The sequence below is a fragment of the Microplitis demolitor genome, chromosome 1, assembly GCF_026212275.2.
Source record: "Microplitis demolitor isolate Queensland-Clemson2020A chromosome 1, iyMicDemo2.1a, whole genome shotgun sequence".
In the NCBI taxonomy this organism is placed as follows: Eukaryota; Metazoa; Arthropoda; class Insecta; order Hymenoptera; family Braconidae; genus Microplitis; species Microplitis demolitor.
In genome coordinates, this window is record NC_068545.1 from 3,800,124 (window position 1) to 3,822,563 (window position 22,440).

The window sequence follows — 22,440 nt, forward strand, 5'->3', positions numbered from 1 at the left end:
CATCCAATTTTTTTTTTTTTTACATTTCAAAGTTTTTTCTTATTAATTACAAATTATATCTATAAATAAATCTATTGAAATTAAAAAATTAGTAAACGTGAACTAGAAACTTTCTAACCTCAAAAAATCCTTCTGTTGTTTATCTGAATATTTAATGGTTAAGATAAATGAAACTGCTTTTTTTCACACAGAAAATTGATTCACTTCTAGAATATCCGATAAAAAATGAATAAAGACATTCAAAACAGTAATTTTATTACAAAAAAATACTAAAACTGTCAACTGACGCAAATTTCAAAGATTTAAAACATTAATAATTCAGATAATGGCATCCAATTCAAATTGAACAACTGCGATTAATGTCTATTATTTGAATTCAAAATGTTACTTTTACCTAAATTGTCGAAATAAAATATTGGTTATAAGAAATAATGAAAAAAGTTAAGTAATCCCGGGCAAGTTAACCTCAAAAAAATGAAGAGAAATAAAAAAAATAAATAGCTTGTTATATTTTGTCTTGACGTTGACAAGAAAGCTGTTAACAAGAGCCATGAATGAGGATACGTGTCACAGAAAATGCGAGGACATTTCTTGTGTTTTATTTTTCTCTGTTATCTAAAAAAATTTTTTGCTTTTCTCTTTTAACCTTATACAAACACTTTTTGCTACAGATTCATATAACTACTGGTTTTTATATACATACATAAACAGATAAACGTTGTTTCGCATTATTGCATTTAAATACAAAAGTGTCTTAAAAAGAGATAAAGGCATTTATAATTAATGCAATTACTTGGCATAATTTTTTCAAAAATTTGCATACGATGTTAATAAGTCTACAATAGAGAATAAGAGAACAAGAAAAGAAACAAGGTACGTTCTATTCATCCTGACCGTTATAATTGTACTATTTAACACTTTAGTCTCTCTTCATCGTTATACATATATATATATATATATATATATATATATATATATATATATATATATATATATATATATATATATATATATATATTTACTTGGCTTTCCTCTCTCTTTACTCATATTTTCTCTACTTGGCTTTACTCAGAACTTCTCTGCTTTACTCTGTGTCAAGTATATATAGTTATATATGTCAGTAAGGGTTGTGCCACGCGGATTTCCGTACTTTGAAGTTGTTATACGCATTTCCCATGGATAAAGTTTCTCACTACATGACACACAAAGCATGCGGTCTGGAAATTAAATTAGTGTTAAAACCTGTATCCCGGAAATTTTATATACAATTATACATATAAATTAACAATTATAATTGTTTAAGTTTATTGATTTAAATGCAAATGTGGTAATTTAATTATATCCTTATGGGTTAATAATTTATTCATTTAATAAAAGTTAATGATTTTTAGTTTTAGAGGGATTAAGAAAATAAGAGATTATAAGATTATCAAGTTTTAAGATCGTTATGAATATTTTTTTACGGTTTTATCTGGTTGGTATGAAATTACCTAAGAAAACCACTGAGACCGCAATGTTAAAATGCACTTGGCTTGACGGCATCTGATAGTGTTTCATAAAATTGTCTTTGGGTTAGACGAGTATAGGGCAGGACCTTAAACCACATTCTGCAAGGGCGTTGTACTTTGATGCTTTCTACCTTACGGCTTAAAGTCATTTTTTTTTTTAATTATATACTGTACTAAATATATAACGAGTGATATTTTACTTCATAAATGAGAATACCCCTTACTTTTTTAAAAATAATCTCTTATTTTAATTTTTGTATTTTATATACGGTAACGTTGGTATAAAATTCCCTCAGAATACTCAGTTATTTTCAGAGGGCAATACAGCAAAATTCGACTGAATTTTTAACTTTCTGCAAAAACATGGAAAATTTTCAAAAATCAAGAAAGTTCATATTTTCAGTACGATTTTCAAAAATCGAATTTTCATCAGCCCTTTATTGCTTATGAAATTTCTTTTTTTTGTGCATGAACATAATTACACATATGGTCATATTTCTATCGACATATTTGTCGACATACATGTTGCATTTATGTCAATGTATATATAAACATAGATACCAAATATATTTAACATACTTTTTTTCGTATATCTCTGTACATATATGTATGCATATATGTTCTAACTATTTGTCGCGTATTTACATATATATTTCTGTGCGAGTTTCGATGTTCTAGAAAGCTATGCGGGCAATGTCCAGAGTGATATCCGTATGTATGTGGAATTTTCCAACTTTTTATAACTTGTGAACAAATCATTCGATTTATGCGTCCCTTGCGATAACTACATGCGTTAAAACTCAGAATGTTTTGATTGCTTGCTATGCCAAAATCAATGGTAACGTTTATTTCGAGTGAGTAAACAAGAAATCACACAAAGCGAGTATAAAGTACGCAATATCGAACAAGCGAGAAGTAGTTTCAGTTAAGATTTGGGGGCATTCACATGAACGAGTTCATTCATGTGAATGTAGTCTAAGCTGAAGAGAATACCGTAACAACGCTTGTCAAAGTTTATTTGCATTGCACACATTCACATGCACAAACTTTATTTTTTGTAAAACCACCAGTTGACAATGAAGTTTTTTAGTGTAACTGAAGAAACGTTTAAAACAAATAAATTTTTTTTTTAATTGTTTTTTAGTGTATAGCCGCAATTACGGCCTTTTATACTTTTTGCCTTTATATCGCAAACTGCTTTACTTCTCCTCCTCTGCCTTCCGTTGTGCGGCTGTGGCCCGACATGTGCTTATACTGTACTGCATCATTACGATGATGCTCTGCAACCTCCCTTGTGCAATGGAGATGCAGTGGCTAGGGAAACCACAGAGAAAACCTGGCCAGTACAGTTCGGTTTGGGTGAAGCTCCAGTGATCGATAAAATTCCCACTTTACCGATCATTGGATCTTCATCCCGCGCCTGGCGATCAGAGACCGTTCGAACTCGACGTGTGGCTAAACGGTCACCCAGCCAAGTAGTGATCATACTCAATGCTACTTAACTTCGGTGATCGCCCGAGCCACGCGCGTGCCGAACGGCTGCCTCAGCTGCTTCTTTAAAACAAATAATAAGACTTTTAATAAGAAAAAAAATTACTAAATTTTTCTGTTTTATTACCGCTATGATTATTGTGTGCTGAAAAAATATTGGATGTCCTAGTTAAGTAAACAAAATAAAAAATACAATAGTAAAATATGAAAAACGATATTTTTTTATTAAAATTATCTCGAGGGAATCGAATGTTAAATTATTATCAACAAGAGACCCAACGGAGAAAAAGTTTTTCAACAGATGGGCGTTGGGTGAAGTCTATGAGATAATAACTGTGTTGGCAAGTGTTTGTTTTATTTTTTTTCCAACACTCTGAAGTTTAAACCTTCACAGGAAGTTCATCGTAGTTCGATAGGAGTTTGTGTATAGCAGTATCCGGTAGGAGATAAGCGTGTGGGATGTACTGTCTGGGAATATACTCTGCTTATGTATAATGCTTTTACTATATTGCGTTCAGTTGTTCTACGAAACTAAAGGAGAAAGGGAGAAAGAGAGTTACTAAGAGAAACGATACGATGAAGTTGATATCGTTCAGTATGTCTCTAACTAACTCGACTGTGTATTACTACAACGTATTGTATCTTTAGTCGTTCATGCATCCGTAATTTATGATATGCGTCTAAAGCAAACTGTCATCCTAGTCGGTTACCGCAAAAGTACCTTTTAGCTTCTCTCGGTGCTCACAGTTGTATGCATACGTATATATTTGTTTGTATTTAAACTTTACTGTGTTGTATACAGTTTCTCACCGTCAATGTTATCATAATTAATACATCATGATATATTTTGTTTAATCATATTATTTACATCTTTGCCAAGATAAACTTGTATAAACAACTACAACTTTATAGAACTTTAGCAAAGATAACACTTTTAAATATTCGTTTCAAGGAAAATACTTACAGTCAAGAATAATATTATTGTGACAATGAATAGAAATTACATTCTTGTTTAACTTCCTTAAATGTCTATAACTTCACAAAAAAAATCACTATTATCTCATATTTTGAAGTCAAGTGAAGCGAACTCTGGGAACGATTTTTCTACCCGGAATATTTAAATAGCGTTTTTTTTTTTAATTCATACATAAACATCGGAATGAATAATATTTAGTTAAATATAAATATATATTTAAAATGTCGAATAAAGCGCAGAAAGTAATGAAGGTTGGAAAAGTCTTTGACTTCAAGATGAGAACCCAGTCGTGAATATTTTGTGGTATTTTCTAGTAATATTCATTTCTTTAATTACGTAATTGAATTTATCAAAAAAAAAAAAAAAAAAAAAAAAAAAAAAAAAAAAAAAAAGTGAAGTCGTACTAGTGAATTTAAAAAAAAAAATATTACGGAGGTAGTTATAAAAGAGGTGAAAAAAAAGTAAATAATAAAAATCATAACTCAAAGCGATTCATTTCTAAAGCCAGTTTTTTTTATTCTATAATAGAAATAATGCAATTCTAACTTTACTATTTCAAATTCCTCATGGCCTTTGAATTATAGATATTTATCGTACTTTGATACAATTAATCATCTTCAAATAGAATTTAAAAAAAATAAAAAAAAAAAAAAAATGACTATAGAAGTTTTGAACATCTGTTGATTCACGAAAGCACAAAGAAGTTAAAAAAAAATCTATCTGCCAGAAAACTTCTTATCAACGAACCACTGAACTTTAGTACATTGAAGTAAATGGGAAAAAATCACAGAGCTTTAAATAAAAACTATTTAATCTTCAATTGCTTTTATCACATACTTTCGCATCATCATTGTATTAACATGAAATTTATTTACAAAGGCTACTCAAATTTTCTGTTGAAAAACACGCAAATCTTTTATTTTTTATAATTAAAAGTATTAATTTACTCCCTTTGATATTAAACCCCTTGTTCGCTGAATTCATTAAGCCGTCTTACAAAAAAAAAAAATTTCTATTGTCTTAACTTTAATATCGTTTTTTAAAATTGTTTGCTTTACTCGAAGCTTTGAATCCCGTTAATGTAACTAATAAAAAATATACTAATTAGTTGTAAGAATTTAAGAAAACACTTCGAAATAGAATTATTGATTTAGTAGTGGTAGGAATTGCTAGAACGTAACATTAGTGATATATAAATCTATTACTAGAAATCGGTCCGTGCCTATCGCAATTACAATCTTCATGTGTATCGAATAACGTTTCCTGTCTCTCATTCAGCTTCCGGCTATTTCGCGAGTCCGAGGTATGCATCAAGCTTTACTAATATATATATGTATAATCTTGCTTGACGTCATATATAGTAACTATGAGGCATTACAGTGCTTTGAGCCGTAATGGGACTCCAATATTCCCAGGAGTTTGCGGTAGAATATAGCCGACGATTTACCATCGCTTGCGTGCCCTTTCTCTCATCTATATCTCATTCATTAAACTCTCTCTCTTTCCAGCTTTCGGATCTTCCTCTTATTCACGTTTACTAACGGCTTTCCGTTTTCTCATGAGATTAATCTCTAGATAGATTTCCTTTCGAGGGTAATGTCGGCACTTCAATGTCTTGTAATCACATTTGATTAGTAGTAATTAAAATATATCGATAGGAAATAAGATAAATTAGATTCGATTGTGTGTAAGCAATACCTTCGCCGTTTTGACAAAAATCAAAAAATTTTTTTTTAAATATTTACTAATCTGTTAAAAGTTCAGAACTAAATTTGTAAGAAATTTTTAATGTTTCCATTTGTGATGTACTTGAAGATCGGAACGTTTTTCGCGCAACGAAATGGAAAAAATTTATGTAATTTGACTTTAAGATGGCTTAAGGGGTGGCCTGCAATTTTCAGCTGACGCGCGAAATGTTCAGAAATCTAGATCCAGTAGATTTTTTACTTTTCATTTCGTTTTTTTTATTTTTGTTCCGCGAAAAACGTTCCAATCTTCAGGTGCATCATTTGTGAAATTTTTGAGTACTGCAATTGGAATTTATGAGCAAATAGAAAACTGAATATATGAATATGTGAGGAAACGTAAAGCAAATTAAAGGTTAAATGGGAAATAACGTATAACGGGACTACTTCTAACATGACTTTACTTTAACTTCGGTTACAAAGTTTATAATTTATATTTTCAAATTATTGAAATGGAAAAGTTCAAATGAATCTGGAGATAAACTATTAAATATTTTCTAAGAACAAAAATTTGCTGTCTGACTCAAGGATTTTATTACTTGAGCTTTCTCACTTCTATTGCTACAGTTATCAAAATATATTTTTATTTTATCGAAATTACAGATTTTATTGTGAAAATTAAACTTCTAGTACATTCATTTTTTTTACTAACAGTTTATTAAATGAAAAAAAAAAAAAAAAAAAAAAAAAAAAAAAATTTTGCTTACTCAGAGAAAAGTTTCAGTGTAAAAATTAAAAGATTTCATTCAAGATTAATTTCTTAATCGAAGAAATCTGAGTTCAGCTCGAGAAATGCTGATCTTATTTTTTTTTTAAGTAGAGTGAATAAATTCCGATTTTCGTCTGTCAAGAAAATTATTCTTTAACTTAGATATTAAATTATGCAATAATTTTTATTGATTTACGACTCGAGGAAACATTTTTTTAACAAAAGTGCTGAGTAAAATAGCATAGATATGGAAATTTGCTAAAAAAATTAAATTCAGCGTTCCTGATCTGAACAGACATTCTTCTCTATAGACTAATGTTTATTATCAACCCTAATCCCAAGTCACTGTTTTCAACATCCATGAATCTAGAACGAGGGTCATTAGCGTCCGCTGCTCATTTCAAAAAAAATTTTCATAAAAATTCGGAGGCATGTAGGATATTTACAGTAGAATATTTGAAAATTCATGGATACACTGAGAAAAAAAATACTTTTAATGAGAATATTTACTTGATATAAGAACATATATTCTTGATAATTTTCAAGAATATATAATTTTGTCTCAAGAATTCGTAGAATTTAAGGAAATAATTTTATTTAATTCAAGTAAAGATATTCTTTTGCTTACTCGTAGTATAATATAAAATTCATATAATAACAAAAATAAATTTGATGCTCTTTTCTCAAGAAATTGATAATTAAAAATAATAAAATAAATATTTTGAACGGATTTCTTGAACCAAGAAGTTCTTGTTTGGAAAATAGTACTTTTTTTCTCAGTATACAAACGACCCATCTTCACGGGATTAGGGTTAAAAATACTTTTGAATGTATTTAGTGAGAACATTAACAGTGAGTGATTAACATTGCCATTAAATTTTCAAAATTCAATAGGGCGCTAGAACAATCAGTGGTTAAATTAATAATAATTTAAAATTGAACAAGTAGCTTACGCAAATCTGAATTTATATGAATAATTTAAAAATTACCGTTAATGGAAGTGATTTGTACACATTGAATTTGCATAAAATATCAAGGTTTAAAAGCATCGATTTTGATACTGGGTAATATGATTCGAGTTCACGTTAGTAAGGATACTGAAGATTTGAATATTTTTTATTCATTCATTATATAAAAAAAAATGAATTAACTGAAATAAAATTCGAGAAGGCTGGTTATGTATATACATATATATATGAAAAAAATCAGGTTGATCCTCGATGTAAAATCGCGTGGAGGCGCAGTGGTTTTACCGAACTCTTGAACTTAGTCGCCGGTGAATCTGATACCGAGTGGAATGAGCGAGTCGGATAAAACCCCGGGCTAAAACTCAGATCGGAAGGTATCGATATGGGACACTAAATCGATCGGGGATCTAAATTTTACAGGCAACGAGGATGAGATAAATAAAGAGAGGAGTTAAAGAATGGCTTACAAATGATTCTAGCGTTGAGGGATCAACTTAACAGTAGGTTTTATTTTGTTCGATAAAAAAAGTATGATTTTCCTCGAATAATTTAAAATAAAAAAAAATTATTTACTCGTGACGAATCAGTAAAACAAGATATTTTAAGTTAAATTTTAATAAATAAATAACTCAATAGAAAAAAAAATTTGATTTCGAATAAACAAGAAGTTGAGTTTTTTTTTTTTTTTTTTTTTCATATTTTGAACTTTTAGCATGGAGATGTTATACTATTCGCTATAGATTGGTCATATGTATTGCTAAATAAATTATTCACAGATTTTTCAGTACATATAATTTGAATTATGACATTATCTACAATATGAGCAGTATCAGGTATAATTTTGTAGTCGAAATTTGCTAAAAAATAATGAATAAATTTTGATCATAGAAAAAAAAATTTCATGCAATGGAAAAAATTAAAAGTTTAAAACACAGATTTTACAGAAAAATTAATTTTGAATTTATAAAATTGTTTTTTATTTCAATGAAAAATTAATTAGAGTAAACTTAATACTGATATTTTGATGTGAATTTATTTATTTATATTTTTAGATATGTTATTCAATCAGTGGGTTCTATTAATAAATAGAAAAATATCAATCAAACACATAAGATTTATCAGTCGATATCAGAAATTCTTGTCTTATTAGTCACCGAAATTCAAGTAGCCATAAAACAATTCTAATTAATCTAATTGACATGCTGTGACATTTCTATCCCGTAGAAAATAAAAATTTACAACCCGAGTAAAGCTGTCGCTTCATTAATTTCTCAATAATAATTAAACGGCAGCCATTTCAAAAGCTATTTTCAACAAAATTCTAATTAAGATCATCTACCATCAAAATAGTTATAAATCAAACCAATTTATCGAGTTTCTTTGGATTTTATCGCGATTCCCTACACGTCAACACTCAAACGTGCACTGAAAGTTTCATTGTAATTTCATTTTAACTTTATAAATTTTATATAAATATGAAAATGAATCAACTTCATACTACATCAGTCCTATTCATGACTGAAAGAGAAATTGCTGTCAAAGACGTCATCTAGTTGTCAAAAAACTAATTGATTCCAGGAATTTATGTTCCGAACAAATTCCATTCGTTGATTTAAAAAAATTAAAATTTTTCGGTCAGTCACAAGTATATTATATTCATTTTTTCAAAATAAAAATGGGAAAAATTTTTGATAATATAATGATTTTCAACAACTGTAAATAGGCCATTGTTTTATAATTTAACCACACTAAATAACCAATCGCTGTATTCGGTGACCTAAATTTATAGTTACGTTGTAAACTATTACCATTGCTGTTACGCAATAATATATAGGTATATAAACGTATACATACATATATTCGTAACGAACATGAGCCTGTCTGATGGAGAGTAACACTCTGGATGCAATTTGGTTGGCACCAGTGGGATACATTGGATTATAGACCGTGGATGTACACAATAGTTGTACGGTTGATCGCCTAAATCTCATTGAACTAGGTGTGATAGTTTCGTGATAATCTCATTCTGTGTAAACTTACTAACTAAAGTTTAACATTGTTGTTGTTTTGTTTTTCACTATTATCAAACAAAGTCTTGTAACACATTTATGTTGATTAATAATATTCATAAGCATGAAAAATTTATTACGGAAATAAGTCGAAGGGTTGATTCGTTTTCAAATTTTTAAACAGAAATTCGTAACATTTGACCAGCAGACAAAATAACCGTTCAGAAAAAACGCAAGAATTCAAATATATAAATCTAATTAGGTTTTTTATAAACTTTTTTCCTAAAAATAATAAATATCCTGTATGTTATTTTTCATAAAATATGTAAACCATAAACAAAAATTATATATATTGAATGTGAGTAGAGACCAACGGTCAGAAATCATAAATACTGTAATAATATTTTAATAACTATGTTAATTATATGATATCAATAAAAATCTTTGAAAAACGAAAAAAAAAAAAAAAAAAAAAAAAGAATTCAAATACTACAAGAAATTTGTGTGCGTAAAATAGTAAAGTGATTCAATTTAATATTATTGAAATAGTATTTAGCTTTTTTTTCAGGTAGTTTTTTTTTTTTTTTGAAATAGTTAAGGATAATAAAATTCATTTCATGGTTAAATTTACGCGGTTATTAAGCATGGCATCGCAAATTGACATGAATAATAAGAAATAAAAATAATGAGATCAGCGGGTCCACCTGAGTTGTAGATGGCGCCGCGGTCTCTGCGCGCGCAGTAGTCATGATTTTCAGTGGCGGTAACTACTTAAGTTTGAATAATTAATTAAGTTGAGAGAAAATCTGAGTATAAATATGACTAGTGAAAAAGAGTAATAATAAATAAAAAACTGAAAACTGATCATTCACAAAAAATTCAGTTGCCATTTTTATTTTTACTTTTCTATTTCGTCTCTACATTAACTACAGGTGGCAGCACTAGCGTGATAGTAAAGGATTAAAAAAAATATTAAACTGAAAATTAGAGACAAAAAATGAAATTAATAATTTAAAGTTGAATAAAAGATTTAAATAAAGAAAAAAAAATAAAATGAGCGATTGAGGTGTAGACATTCAGATTTTCCGAATATTTTTTTTTTTTAATAATATAAGTATATAAAACTTCTTTGCGGATTTAACTACAGGAGTGAATAAATAAATCATTTACTCTAGAAACTTTTTAGTGTAGATGAATGTATAAATGTTAAGGTTTTTTCAGTCATAAAATAGTATAATATCGTTCAGATAAATATTTGTAGCATTGGTATAAAATATATAAATATCAGAGTATTGTTTATGTGATGTAAACATAAAAAAAAGATTTGGGAAATTACCATTGGAGATGATGTTGGAAAAAATATCTCAATATAGATAAATAAATAAAATAAAGGAAATAAGAGGAACAATGTGCGACCAGAGGGATTAATGGATATTTAGTAGACCAAACTGGTATCGTAACAGAAGTACTTTTTCACTTGCAACCACGATACTTTTGTTAAAAATTTATTCGCTTGAAAAGGTATCATTTTTCACCGGATAGGAAATTCCGTTGCAGCTTCACTAGTTTATTTTTAATAAATTTTTTTATTTATCGTATACAGAAGATATAAAACTTTATACACCGAATACAAATGAAAAATAATAAAAATATTCTAATTTGAAATTTTATTTTTAGCCTATTAATTTTTGTTTAAATTTCATTGATAACGAACAACAAAAGTTATATTCCTCGTTTTCGTTTGTGTTATTATTGTCATTACTATCAAAATTTTTTAAATATCAACTAAGTACCTTCGTAATAAATTATAGAAAAAAAAATATTACACAGACAAAAGTTAAAAAAAAAAAAAATAAAAAAGAAGTTAATGGGATTTTAAAACTAAACTAGTACGAATGTTTTATTTTTTTTTTTGTTTTAAATTATTTTTATTTTTTTTTTTTTTTCGTTCATAAGAATTATGTAACTTGAGATAAAGTTTTTTAATTTTCATGATTAAAAAAAAAAAATTGTTAATATACTTTTACTGTACTTTCACATTTTGTTTCCACTTAATTCCATGGCTTTTACGATTTTAATTTTTAAAAATTAAATTTGTTTTATAAATATTTATCTGTCTTGAACTTCTTATGTGATTATCACTGCCAAGTCGTTATTATTATTATTAACATAAATATTTAAAAACTTCTTTTTTTGTATTTTATTATTCAGTGACTTTAAGAAGATCTAGACAGCATTTTATTTAATTAAAATTTTAATGAAAGATTTTTAATTTATATTTTTATACAATTTAAAAAATAGCCTAATTTATTTAAAAAAGCTGTTGGTAACTCGAAAATAATTCAAATGACTTTTAAATAAATTTTTTATTTTTTTGACTGTTCAATTTTTGAGTTTATCGAACTGATTAATTAAAAAAATGAAAACATGTTTAAAATGAACTATTGAGCTCTCAAAATGTGATACTAATAAAAAATAAGTACTACGGGACTAATAAAACTGATAATAACAGTGTTGCATACAAATGAAAATGGACAAGTACCACCGCAAAAATTAAGCAGACTCTATTTTGTCAAAGCATACATTTGAGCGTACAATAAATAATTTGACAGAGCAGGCATAAACCAGCATGACAAATATACGATATAAAATACAATGCTTATGTATGAAAGTGAGGGTGAATGTTTTCGTATTATAAGTAGTCACGCACTCATGTACATGCATACTCATCATAAATCCAGTAACAACAACACCAATGATAGTAACCTAACAAAACTGGCAGTTTTCCAACAATTGAATAATCAATGTTAATCCCATTAGCGTCACTCAAAATACTGTATTTACAGTTTTCGAACAAGTCACTTTAATTATCCTGGCATACATAATTAATCTATACCTTTTTAACGACACGCGGAGAATTTTATAGTAAAAATTATACAGAAATTTCAAGTAACGTTGAGACACCGTGATATTATTGACAATTATTTTATTTGTTTCAGTAATATAATGTTCTTATAGATAACTGTTTGTACTGTACCGATAGTAATACTTCTGATTCATTGGAAAAGCTATTAATTTATTTTCATATGTATAATGAGCATGGCAATTATATAAAAAATCTTGTGAATTAGAGTTTGTTCGGAAACATTCGGCTCTTTTCGTTTATTCTAGTATTTATAGGTTATAACGAATCACGTGACGTATTCAGACGTAAGCGATCATCCTATGCATAACATCTTGTGAATTATTTTTTGTATATGAGTATTAAAGTGTTTTTTTTTTAATATCTATTATTTATGCATAAATTTATTATTTATATTGCATGTAATTTAAATGATGTCATGGAATTATGAGGCTTCATTAATGAGACAGAATTAAATTTATAGTTGAGTGAATCCTTGCAAAAGATATAGCTTTCTATATATACTTAGTACTTATGTGACACTTGAATATAAATTGACGGGATGTCGTTTGTAACCATATATAAAACTCATTATAAATATATATATATATATATATATATATATATATATATATATATATATATGTGTGTATGTATATATACGAGCAAAAGCGAAAATCGTTTCATAATCATTATCGCATTATGCACGGTACTGTTAAGAAAATTACAGTGGCATTGGGCAACGTCGGTTCTCTTATAAACCTAAATATATTATCGTCGTCAGTACTCTACAGTGAATTCTCATCGCATCAAATACGAAAGAAGGAAAAACGGAATAAAGTAGGAAAAAAGATAAAAAATGAATAAAATTAAAAAGAGAAGACTCTTGGGAATTGAATAAAGATAGGAATGAAGTTCTTATATGCTCGGAAAATTACAAGAGTACTCTCAAGTTTGGGCGCGAAATTTCAGAGACGTTAAAGCTCGGTATATGGTTCTCTGATAGCCGTTGTGAGTGGGTCCTTAACTTAATGTTGAATTAAAAGCCATCTTCCTGCAGCGTTAAATGTCTTTTATCTATTTTTTTGTAATTTTATTATTTTTTTTTTTTTTACGTCCTTCATAACCCAGTTACCCAGAGTTTATGATTCTTCTGCTATAATAGACTAGGAAACAGGTGCCCCAATTGTAATAAAAAATTTTTTATTTGTTATCCCTGTATTTTTTTTTTTCTAATTTATGAGACACTTTAGAATATACTAGATAGTCTACACTGAGTGTAATTATCATTAAAAACCATTGATTTAGCAAATAAATGCCAGTAATTCACCAGATATAAATCTTTGAATGAAATTCAAATTGCTGTGCTCAGAATTTTCCCAGTCATCAGTTCTTGATATTAATATCAAAAATGTCGGACTAGAAATTTTTATCCACTACTAAATTCTTGTTAAAATAACCTAAGTAGAGTCTATGGTCACTCATTAAATCTTGGCACTGCAAAATTGTGTCATATATGAAAATTCAAATTCAAACGGTGGTCACGACTAATCTATAGACTTTAGAGGAAAATTTTATGAAGATTTTTTGTAGCAAATTTTATTGGCTACAAAAAAGATTTCAAGTAAAATTCTGTAGCGGAATAAATAAAAAAGTTATAGGCATTCAAACTGTTTTTGGACAACGATCAAAAACGTGTAGATATACTAAAGTAAATTTGAATCACCTGTAACTTTTTAAATAGTACTCCTAGGGTAATTTTATAAGAAACACTTTTTGTGAAGAACAAAATTTTCTATAAAATATTCAAATAGAATTTTTTTGTAAGTTCAATAGTTACGCCGTAGTAAACGTACGAAAGTGAGACAAATGTGTAGTGATTCATAAAAGTAAAATTGTAAGATTGATAGTGGCTGATAAAAATGAAAAAGATGAATAACTAATCTGTATAAATAGAGTACAGCATAAGGTGAATAACTTAAATAAATTATACTGTTGCACTTAACGTCTTGGCGGAAATATACGGACATTTTAGGTTGAGTTTATAGCTTACGTTTATGTTCTTTGTTATATTTATATCTACTATGCTTGCATACATATATACCTTGAACAATGTTAAAATTAGAACCGGAAGTTACTCAGAAAAAAATATCTTTATTAATATTTTATCTACTCAGTAGAATCTGAGTGTTACTAAAAATTATCCTTTTCTCTGAGTTTATTATAAGTACCGTCATATAAATCCCTATAAATATTTTTTATGTCAACATACCGAAAAATAATTAAATTGAGTACTATAAATTTATCAGAAAAATATTTGTCCATAAAGTAAATAATATTTTTTTTCTCATTCGCGTAATTGAACTAGATTTTAAAATGCCATTATGAAATATTTTTATTTGACCAGTAAAAAAAGTTCGATGGTTTAAAATGGAAAATATGAAGAATTTCATTTTGCGGAAATGCTACGAGACTTGACAATAAATCTTTAGTGCGCATCGTCGCCAGTGAATTTCACGCGAGATTCCCCATCGTCGCCAAACTCACTGATAATAAATCATAAAACGTCAAAATTTGGTATGATACTGTGGGTTTTCCGTCCTTTTTATAGTACTTTTTATTATTATTGTTATCATATATTCAAAACCGTCAAAAATTTTTAAATTAATATATTAAGAGAGAGAGGGAGAGAGAGAAAGAGAATAACTGAATAAAATAAATTTTATTTTTAATAAAAGTTTTCTTTTAATTCTATTATTAATTTATTTAAATTACTATATATATATATATATATATATATATATATATATATATATATATAATGAAGTATAAAATTAAAACTGAATAAAAACCTATTGAATTTCCGCTTCAGTTGTAGATTTTATAATCGAATTAAAAAAATCTCGACAAGTTTCATTTCAACGAAACGCTGAAAATTAATACATTTTTTTTTATTTCTAACATAAAAAAAAAAAAAAGATTGAATTCATTTCCCGAGCTGTATTACGTAGCGACCTACAATACTAGAGTAGACTATGACGTTATAGTTTTCACAGAGTTAAATTTTCACTCTTCTATATTCAATGTCGAAGAAAATTGGATATGAACAAGTAAAGAACATATGGACAAGACATTCTTTGTTCTTTCATTTTTCTATTTCCTCACTTATAGTATAAATTTCTTTCAATATTTTTTTTTTTTTTTATTCGATCCTACTTTGTATTTATATTTTATCTCAATGGGATGTCAAAATTAATAAGATGGAGCCGTTGGATATCTTAGTTACAAATTACAAATTAGATATATATTATTGAACCGACTCGCAAAAATCATAAATTCTAGTTATCAGATAGAAACAATATGTGATTTTTAAATTTTTCATTTGAAAATCGAAAATTTAAGCAAAAAATATGATATGATTTTAGTGAGCTTTAAAATTTTCTGCTAAAGCCAATAGTCAAAAGGCCGAAAAATAATTTTCATGAAAAGTCATTTATCATTGAAGAAAAATTTTTCACTTATTTTAAATGACGTTTGCAAGCTTTTAAAACTTTTCAAACAGAAAAAAATACTGGGAAACCAGTAACCAGATTTTCCTTATATTTTTTTCTTGATTAACAAAATTTTATTATAGCAAATTTTCTTCAGTAATTTCCGTCTATTTATATATAATAAAAACTCATTAGGTCGTAAGAATTTCTCAGCAAACTTTTACTCGAGTTTTGATAACGCAAAAAAAAAAACCTTAATGTTGATTTCACTTGATTCGGCAAAAAAAATTGAAGCTGTTTTTTTATGAACCCAGCCACCAGAATTTATTCGTTATAAGGAAAAAATTGTGTTAGCCGATTCGCTAAAGAAAAAAATAAATTGATGAATTGATTATATTTTTATTTAATATTTGTTTGAGTGACTAGTCGTCGGCAAAGTTTTTTAAGCTATGAAATTCCATCAGAACTTCTGATGAAGTATTTAAATAAATAAATAAGAAATATAGCTTTTTAAAACTATTCAATGTACACTGTGAAACATTCCCATTAAATTTTACTATGGGTGCATTGTAACCCCGGACCATAAGAAAACTGATACAAAATTTACAAGTATCCCATAGTAAACATATGCGCATAGGTCCCAATTGTGTCGTCTGCGCATGGGTTTACTATAGGATACTTGTAAATTTTGTATCAGTTTTCTTATGGTCCGGTGTTACAATACGCCCATAGTAAAATTTTTTAGAAATTTTTCACAGTGTAGAAAGGAATATTCTGTCTTAAAAATATCGAGTAGTTTTAAAAGGATGAAATGAGTTCTACTGATCCATTAGAATAGCAATTATAAATTTATTGAATTTACTGGTTATGAGAATAAAATTAGCATAATATTAGAAAATGCCGACACAATATTTCCATATGAATATTTAATTTAAACTTCTGACCTTAAAATACCACTTATCTATCGCTCACCTCAAGCATGAAACGTTGAGCCTGCGCTTTCCGGCTAAAAAATTTATTTCAAATATTATCATTATTTTTTGCATCAACTTATATTTTTTATTCTTATTTTATATATTTATATATGACCTGCTTTCGTGATCTAAGTCATAAGCCATTAACAAAAAAAAAAATTAAGAGAAAAAAAAAACAAGAGGTGAATGTATTAACAATGTACTTGAAATTTTTTTTATACTTCATTTTAAGCAGTCAAAGTATTTCCCAAAACTTAACCTATCACTCTAACCTTTTTCGTGCATTTACGTTTCGCTTTTAATGACATCTTGGTAATAAAAAAAAAAAAAAAAAAAAAAATAGATCAAGTATTTACTTTTTTGCTATTTCTGAATTTTCTCGCAAAAATACAGTAAAAAATTTTTGGTAAATAAGTAAGTAAAAACTTGATTGTTGAATTGCGTCGGAAATGTGCAAAAGTACTTTTTTTACACTACCCCATTTTTTTAAAAAAAAAGTCTTTCAAATAAAAATAAAAATTGGGTGCATTTTCTGTATATTTTCCTCAGTCTTCCTCTAACTAATTATTTGACAATAGAAATAAACGTGATAATTAAAGTTTGAAATAAAATACCAATTAAGCTGTTGAATAATCAAACATTTACGTTTACTTAATTAATTGTCGTGTTTAATTTAAAGATAAAGAATAAACCGAAGATAAAAAAGTAAAAGGAGGTTGAACGAAAGTGAAAAGCGAGTGAGCGAATCGAGACAACTGAAGACATTGTCAGATAAATGAGATTGCAAATGATGATGGTACATAGGATAAGGTTTAAGAATAATGGAAGATAAAGTACCCGGTTAATTGCAGCCATTAAAAATATATATATATTTTTTTTGTTGTTTTCTATGTTAGCTACAGCGATATGTTTCACTTTGTCTTGAAGCTTCCATTATTGTATTTGAAAAGTAAATTTTTCAAAGCTCGAGATTTACGGAATTTTGATCAGTTGCTAAGCTATCTTACGTATTTAACTGGATTTATGTGCATACCTCTATTTTACTGTTTTATACCCATTTATATATTTATATATGTATATTTTTTTTTACTTATTCTCCTTTTTGAGTTTCAGTATACTCTGTGCATAATGAGATAAAGATAAAGGGTTAGATAAAGAGATAAATTCAGGCAAATCTGGAAATTTAGTTTAACAATATAATGAGAAAGGAATAAGACATAAAACAGGTCAGCTATAAGATTATCCTCAGATCCAATTTATCCGGGCGTGAGTTATCAGATCTGATTTTTAAATAAGAATTAAGATGAATGAATATTCAAGGATTATGGGCCAACTTTTACTAAACTTATTTTCGTCTGATAAATTTTTTTTTTTGTATTAAGCTGTAATTAATCAGTTGGTTTTATTGTAGAATTAAATTTTCATTTTAAGATGTCTGATTACTTATCTTGATCAATTTTCAACATTTAATCTGAGCTCTATGATTTATTGGATAGGGTGAAACGAATGTTTTTTCTCCGTGTCGTAATTATGAACGGGTAGATTTTTAAAATAGATAATTATTCGATTTTCTGTTATTCTAAATTAGTAGTTGGATTTATTTATCAAATTTTAGTGATTAAATATTTTTATATTATTACGTCATTATTAAATGACAGGTATGTAGATTGTACTTTTTTTTGAGGATCTATTAGAAAATACTTGTTATTAGTTGAAGAGAGGATAAAATTATTACATAATTTATATTTAAATGAAGTTAATTGAATATTAATCATATAGTCATCCAAGGGCTAAATATAATATGACATGAACGTATACTAATAAAATGATTGATGCTTCTGAACACATTTTATTTGGTTTTGTTCAGTACTATTTGATGGATCTATTATTCACCCTGTTTACAAATTTATATTCATTGATTTTTAAGTATATATTATATGTGACCTAAAAAAGTAAAAAGTCACTACTATTATTTAATTTATTAATATTTTACATGTGATATTAATACTTAAGTTGAAAAGGGAAGAGGATGTATTATAGTTTTCAAAAAACTGTACATCTGAAAATAAATACTACTACCTAAAAGAGTGAACCCTCGTCTTTTGTAATTTCTAATTTTTCCGGTTTATTATGTAACAAGTAGTACCTGGGACAGAATGGGACACCATTTTTTAAAACAAACTAAATTATTAGTTGTTTAAAAATGTTTAGTTATACTGTCAAAAAAATCGGGATAGATATATATATATATATTTTCGTTCAGACCATAGAAAGTGTCATCCTCATTTATCATCATTCATACTAATTTATCCTAATATGGGTCTGAACTAGAAAAATAAATTACTCCCAGGACTTTTTATGGCTTTTCCTACTAGGGGGCATCATAATGAACAAAAACCGTCAATATTATGATAGGTTATTCCCAACAGGTACAAAGTTACGGGCTACTCTTCAAAACAAGCCATGGAAAGTGTCATTTTCATTTATCTTCATTTATCCTAATTTATCCTAATATGGGTCTGAACTCTAAAAATAAATTATTCCCAGGACTTTTTATGGCTTTTTCTACTAGAGGGCATCATAATGAACAAAAAACGTTAGTATTATGATGGGTTATTCCCAACAGGAGCAAAGTTACGGGCTACTCTTCATAGAAAATCATCTCCACCGATTCCACTCATGTCCACCAACACTCATATGGGTCTGAACTCTGAAAATAAATTATTCCCAGGACTTTTTATGGCTTTTCCTACTAGAGGACATCATAATGAACAAAAAATGTTAATGATGTAATGGGTTATTTCCAACAGGAGCAAAGTTCCAGGCTACTCTTCCTAGAAAGATATAGAAAGTGTCATCTACCTGCATCTGCCCGAATCTGCCCGATGTCGATTTCTCAAAGAATAAATTATTCTCAGGACTTTTTATGGCTTTCCCTACTAGAGGGCATCTCATACGTAATTTGTTTCACGCCCATTTTTGCTCGGTTTTACTTGAAATTTTTCTAATAAATAGTCTTCAACTTTAGTAAGGTTTTTATACATCAAGAAACATAATAAACCAATAGTTTATTTCTCATTAGTTAAAAAATAAACAATCAAAGTCAATAACAATTCTTATTTATTTAAACTCAATTTAAAACAATCTGAAAATGATTTTTCCGGTGATTCAGAATTGTTTTGAGATTTTTTTCCTGCTTTAAAATGTTCTCTCAATATAACGCAAAGTAAGTCCAGCGTAAAGACTGTGGCACAAAGGAAGAGAAGTATAAAACCGACCAGTGAAAAGAAGGAAATGTGAAGATTACAAAAGCGTTTCCAATGTATCGTCTCATGAGATCAACTAACTTGTAGATATATAACTACAGCCGACACGAATTGTCACGTTGATTGGTAGCTACAATTTTCTAGTTGTAGATTTTCTAAATCTTTCGCTCTTTCTTCCCTTTTATCCATCTGTAGATCCAAAGTGATAAAGACAGATGCACATTGACAAGTACAATAGTGAATTGGAAGTGATTTCTTTCTGTCTATACACTGCAATACAACGACAGTACGTGCGACGATGCTTGATCTAGTGATGCGAAAACGAAAACAAGAGGATCAGTCGAGCAAGCATCTACAAGCTATATAGGAAAGTATTGAGAAATAAAAAGAAAACTGGATGAAAAGTAAATGGTGGCCTACTATACTGTACTATATATTTATATATATATATATATAGTTACTGCATTGCTATACATCAATTGGAATTCAAAAGTATCTGGAAGTTAAAAAGTATTAAAAGGGAAAATAAAATTTGTTCGTTAGTTTCGTGTGTCAGTTATTTGTAAAGGGTCTTTTGATCCAATGTGTAACCATTTTGACAGCTGACATAAATTAATGCATTAATTTCGAGAAATAAGTCAGTTATTAATCATTGTATTGATAACTTTGTTTTCTTTGCTTTACTTCAACATATTTATACCTATTTCATTAATAATTTATATGTATATTAATATATATACACATAAAAATTCATGACATAGCATCGCTCAGAGCAGGTTGCCGACTAATTATGAAGAGGGAAAGCAAGACATGTCATCGGTGATTTTTTATGAGTCAAAATTACAACGGGTAAAATGGGTCACCGGAATGTTGTTTATAAATTGCGCAATGGGCAACATGGATATCATGAAGTGATTTGTGCTACCGAAAGTTGATAACAAAAAAATTTTAAATCTGAAAGCAGCTGAACAAATATTATTTCCGATAGATAAATTAAAATTTTCATAACTCATAAGTTAAAATAAATGTCATCTGAAGAAGCTATTCAGAAATTTTTTTTTGGTGACTTATTTTACTTGGTGACTAGAGTAGTTAATTTTACCCCACATTGAAAAATTTTTTTTGGCTGGGTCATATTTACATATTTAGAGATTAATGTAAAAATAAATTGTGAAAAAAACTCACATGACTTTTTATTTTTAGACGAACCGTTTCGCCCCTACTCCTTACTTTTCGCTCAAAAAAATTAACGCCGCATTATACCAGGTATCAATCATACAACTAAGAGACTTTTTGTTAGTTGTCAATACCGAGAGATTAAAAAGTTGAATGCAAAGAAAACTAGAGTACATCTGCCAGTCACAAAAAGCAAATTCTTTCAATTTTAATTTATTAGATATTTAATTTGCGCTCTTCCCGCCAGTCGTTATTCTTTTGCTCACATACAGAAAAGGGCGGGCAAAATTAAAACACTCAAAAAACTACACTTTTTTGATTCATAGTACGTTACATATCATACTCTTTACTTATATTCTGAAAGCTGAATTTTCAATGTCCATAAAACTTTTTAAAATAAATTTTTAAAAATTTATTAAATCGTGGTCTTTTAAATTAAAATGTACAGACGACGTTTTCAGTTCTTAAAAATAAATTTTAATGCAGTTATCTGAACTCGATGAGTAATCGTGCAGTAAATAAAAAATTTATCAGCGGTCAATGTTGATTTGTTAAGTGAGAAAATTGTATCATTGTTTATATGAGTAGAGATAAGAGATAAGAGTTCAACAAACTTTACAAAATCGTTGTACTTATCTCTATATATAACTCAGACTGATTTCTCTATTGGCAAGTAATAATTAATGCCGTTAAAAATTGTAGATTAGTTCTAATAAATTATTTAGTTTTCTGACTTACGTCATTGACTTTTTCTCATATTATTTTTAAATTTGAAAAAAATTATTTTAACTGAAAACTTTATCAATACTTTTAAACTCAAATCCACATTGAGAAAAATTATTTGCGAATTCAAGTAGAGGAGAGGGGCAAAATGGGCTTGCATTACATTACATATAAGCCTTTTTTTTTTAAGAATTCTTTTTTAATTCGTGATAAGAAAATTTTTTCAGTCGTATGAATATTTCTTACGCTAATAAATTTTTTTTTTCTGTGTTCAATATAACAAATAACTGCATTTTATGAGCTTGTTTATGAGAATCTCTAGTGAAAGTGTTAAATTCTCAATGAAATAATTTCCGAAAAATCGTTGAAATCCAAAAAATTGTTCTATGAGTAAACTTAATAAAATTTGATTTATAAGTCGAAAGTCAAGTTAGTGACGAGACTTTATTGAAGTTAAAAATTATTTTGAGTGTTATTGAAAAAAATAATGAATAAATTTTTG

At 27.9% G+C, this 22,440-nt stretch overlaps 1 protein-coding gene across 2 annotated transcripts in view; it reads right to left on the reverse strand.

Moving 5' to 3' along the window:
- LOC103575029 (kin of IRRE-like protein 3) overlaps window positions 1-22,440 on the reverse strand; it is a 239,046-nt gene that overhangs the window by 52,616 nt on the left and 163,990 nt on the right. The gene's annotated exons all lie outside the window — the stretch shown is intronic.